Below are 4853 nucleotides of genomic sequence, written 5' to 3' on the forward strand. Positions count from 1 at the left end.
AGGGTTTCTGGCATCTTTCTTTCTCTCAATTTAAATCTGAGGATAAACAAAGAATGAGAAAAAGCCACAAGTTTCTGCCATGTCCTAATTTCTAGTGTATATATGACAAAACTGATTCATAAAATGTTCTAGTCACATTTTGTTAATTTAACATAATTTACAAATGTCGTTCTAAGGATATTATTTCGTTGAGTTAACCAGCAGATGTGCTGACAGCCTCCTATGCATTAGCCCCTGAGCTAGCAGACAGAGACAGAGGATTCAGTGGGTCCCCCCGTCCCTAAGCAGCACCCAGATCTGCTGATGTGTCCCAGGCCTCAGGGCTCCCTAGAAGGCTTGGCTTCTCTGCTAAACCCAGGGAAGCCCCACTGTCCTCACTTGCCCACTGCCCAGGCTCTGTGGGGCTCCTCCTCTCACCTCTGCTCACCAGAGGCCACTCTGTGATCTCCAGGGTCCTGACCCTTGCTACACCCACTGCTCTCACCTGGTGCATAACAGACTCCAAGTCCTCTTTCCTCCCACACACCTGCCCTGGAGCCTGGGCTTGCAAGCACTCTGTCTCTGTGCTGTGCTGAGGATAGGCAGGCTCCTCCAGGGCTGGTCCTGCTGCTCAGTGTGTGCACAGTGTTCCAGAGCCTGAGGCTCCCACAGCACCTCCTGGAGTGGGTCCTCAGTGCCCTGCCCAGCTGTCCCTCTGTCCTTCCCCCTGCTCTCCTGTGCCTGCTCTTACTGATGTCCACGCACCTTGCAGCATGTGTGTGAGCTGCCACTCTGTTGTTTTGTCACCCAGTAAACATGAACTCCAGATTGGTGGAACCTCGTGTGCTTTAACCACTGAAGCAACTCGACACCTTCAGCACTGCCACAAAACAGAAGCATTGAGTTTATGCTGAACGTGCATTGTGAAGATGGGACTTTGTTGTTATCTTTTTCTATGATGCTTTAAGTCTTTTTATCTCTAAGACATTCAGCACATAGCTGGACTGTAACACTATCTCTTCTGCTTTTTGGTGACCATGTGGATGCATGCATTTCTGTGCAAACAGTTTGTCACTGCCATTATTTGTTTACTAGATAGTTCTAACAATGCATTGCTAATTTTTATGATAAGCTTTTTTGGGCAATTTTTTGAGCTTACCACATTTACAAGAAAGAAATATTTTTGTTACTATATATGAATTTTGGCAACAAGGTTTGAGTTATTGACCCTTATTTGAAAAATAAAATGATGCTATTTGTCTTCCCAAGTGTATATATCATACAGGATAAGACCTCAGTATTTCTTTCAGATGATAGAGCACAAATACATAAAGCAGAAAACCCCATAGTTAAACATTCAATAAGATGAAGGCAATCACTTATTGTTGGGAATTTAAGAAATGACTCACTCACAGTGTAGGCACACTAGGAGAAGGAAAGAAAAGAAATTGCCAGAGTTGAGATGTCTTAAATTGTAAAAGATGCTATAAAGTGTTAATGAAAGGCATACGTTCCCAATTAAAGGCCTGGACAAAACAAGTCAGAAAAAATAATTTTCTAGGAAGGGAAAGTGAATCATTCATTTTTCATATTGATTTCTTTACTGTTAATACTTTGATATCTAATTCATGTTGCTTCACTTAAATAAATACCTCTGAACAGGGCAGTTCACACCTGTGTAAGTGACGATCAGGAAGCCACCTCTGCTCAGGTTCCTTCCTACACTCACCTCTCACCTGCACCTGGGAAACTAAACGCAGGACAGGAAGGGAAACAAGCGTCCCTTCCAAGTCCAGGTGCCTAATCTTGTCTGAAGTATGAAATCAAGCCTGAACTTATGGAGGAGGGTCAAAGTGAGTCAAACTGATGGAATGACTCCTTCCACACACGGTAAAGCTTTAAAAAAAAACTCTTAGCACAGAATTAGAAATGAAAAGTGAGCATAGAGCTCAAAACCTGTCCCTAAGAAAAACCGCATTTGAGAATGCTATTATTACTATCAATGAATTCTACCAGTAATGTATGGAAATGAAGACATGAAGACCTAAATCTACAGAAATGGGTGCAGACAGACTCTGATGTATGAAGAGATGCGAAAGGCTGGGCATCGCAAAGAATATTATATTGACAAAAAATTATCTGATATATGATTCTGTTTTTCATACCTATATTTCCATTCATACTAGTTTTAGATGACTGTTGTGAAATATAGGATGTAAAACTTGCATAATATTTTATCTTTATCATGTGTGGATTACTTGTATATAAAAAAAGAAAACTGTGTATGGAAACTCATGTGTTTTAATTTTTTGTTTTCTGGTTCAGGAAATTGAACCCAGGTCACTCAGACACTGAGCCATATCCCCAGACCTTTTTGGTATTTTATTTAGAGACAGGGTGTTACTGAGTTGCTTAGGGCCTCACTAAGTATTAAGGCTTGCTTTGAACTTGTGATCCTCCTGCCTTAGCTCTCAAGCAGGTGGGATTACAGGCATGAACACCACACCTGGTAGTGTTTTGATTTTGAGGGCTGTTGGGATTAAAAAATAAAAACTTCATTGGGGATGAGAAAATGTCCACAGAGCATATTATAATTAGGATGGCTCTCATAGGACACATGATACCTTCACAGTTCAAGAAAAATGCTCATGGAAGGTGACCTACTTTTGGACAAGTAGAGAAGCTTCTGTTGAGAAGGTGAGCAGACAGCTCCTGGGAGAAGACCGAGTACTCAGTTGCAGTAGTGCCTGTGGGGGAGGGAAGAGCAGGAACTGCAGATGTGGAGCAGCAAGTCACTGAGGATGCAGATTCAAGCACACAGGGACCTTCTGGGCCAGGTCTGTGGTAAACAGTAGTGCTGACCTGAGGAGGGGAAGCAGGACCCTCTCTCCTCAGGAGCTGAGACTGGTGCACAGTCCTGAGGAATGTCCTGCCAGGAGTCAGCAGGGAGGAAGGCTCCAGCTACCTTGTTGGGTTTGAAACATGTGGTACTAGAGTTTCTATATTAAGAACTTACATCTCTCTCTGACTTGCTGAGATGTTACCAGAGAGAACTGGGGCAGGGACATTCAATTCAGGAATTAACAGCAATTGAACATAGGCTGCAGTGTTGAAGGGAAAATAATTTTTTAAAACGCTAATAAAATCAGTTTCTTTTTATTCTAGTTTTCTCTTTTCCTTAATGGTTAGTCATGAGTTTCTTTTTCTTTTTCTTTTTCTTTCAGGAAATTAAAGCAGTGCATTTCATGGAGAAATGGAATGAAACATCGAATGGCTTTATTTTGTTGGGGTTGTTTCCTCAAACTCACACTGGCCTTCTTCTCTTGCTCCTCATCATGGTTGTGTTTGTCCTCGCCTCAGTGGGGAACTCAGGAATGATCGCCCTCATCCTCTTGGACCGTGGCTCCACACCCCATGTACTTTCCCCTCAGCCAGCTCTTCCTCATGGACCTGCTGTACATCTCCTCCACTGTGCCCAAGATGGCGTCTAACTTCCACGCTGGACAGAAGAACATCTCCTTCCTAGGCTGTGGTGTGCAAAGCTTCTGCTTCCTGACCATGGCCGGATCAGAAGGCTTAATCTTGGCCTCCATGGCCTATGACCACTTTGTGGCCATCTGCCACCCCCTCCACTACCCCATCCACATGAGTAAAGTGACATGTGTGAAGATGATCCTGGGGTCCTGGACACTGGGCTCCATCAACTCCCTGGCACACACTGTGTATGTCCTCCATCTTCCTTACTGCAGGTCCAGGGCCATCAATCATTTCTTCTGTGATGTTCCCGCCATGTTGCCCTCTGGCCTGTGTGGACACCTGGGTCTACGAGTACATGCTGTTTGTGAGCACAAGCCTGTTTCTCCTTGTCCCTTTCCTTGGCATCACTGCCTCCTATGGACGGGTCCTCTTTGCTGTCTTCCACATGCGCTCAAAAGAGGGAAGGAGAAAGGCCTTTACCACGTGCTCCACACATTTGACTGTGGTGACCTTTTACTATGCACCTTTTGTTTACACGTATCTCCGTCCCAAGAGTCTCCGCTCACCAGCAGAGGATAAGAGCCTGGCTGTGTTCTACACCATCCTCACCCCCATGCTCAACCCCACCGTCTACAGCCTGAGGAACAAGGAGGTGCTGGGCGCCATGGGAAGAGTGTGGGGTGTTCTCATCCAGGAAAACATGAGCACAGCTGATCCTGCTCCTCAGTGTGGCTTCTTTTCTGCTGAGTAGAACACTCCAGAGCAGTGTTAACCAATATATATATAATGCTAGTCATCTATGTAATTAAGGTTTTCTAGTGACATAATTAAATTAAAATTCATTAAATAATGCGTTGACTATTATGTATAGCTATTTTAATCATTCATATAATAATTCATAGAGAATACTTCAATAAATGTTAACATAAGCAATACTGATATTAATCATATTATTTTATACAATATACAATATATTACACTTGTTCTTATGTTACTGTCATTATATGCGGGGGCGCCTGGCTCTCCTTGCAGTGCTTGACAGAGTTCCACTCAAGGATGATTGCAGAGACTCATCCTAAAAGGACTGTAGCCAGATGTATGCCTCCCTAGCTGGGATGTTATTCTGTGGAGTTTCCTAATAATATACTACTCACTTCAGTCTGGGGATCTTGCTAGAGGTGATGGGAATAATTCTACAAATTTCCAGAAAAACATCATGGAGACAAAACACATGTTGAAACCCTGTGATGTTAACCTCACTACAGGAGAATGTTTTATTATGTTAAAAAACCAAACACTGCCTTTACTGTCACAGCCAGAACCTGTCGGGGCACAGAAACTTATAGATATCAATGTTTCCCCCAAGTTCTAAGCACAAAGCACCTCCCACAGTAGCT

General features: G+C 43.3%; 1 pseudogene across 1 annotated transcript; it reads left to right on the forward strand.

Annotated features, from left to right (window-relative positions):
• Positions 1 to 3224: 3224 nt before the first annotated feature.
• LOC306663357 (olfactory receptor 2L13-like) lies at positions 3225 to 4160 on the forward strand (annotated as a pseudogene). Its single transcript has one exon. The product of its transcript is annotated as an olfactory receptor 2L13-like (transcript).
• Positions 4161 to 4853: the final 693 nt, after the last annotated feature.

Source organism: Sciurus vulgaris (genome assembly GCF_902686455.1).
Source record: "Sciurus vulgaris genome assembly, chromosome: 6".
NCBI classification, from domain to species: domain Eukaryota; kingdom Metazoa; phylum Chordata; class Mammalia; order Rodentia; family Sciuridae; genus Sciurus; species Sciurus vulgaris.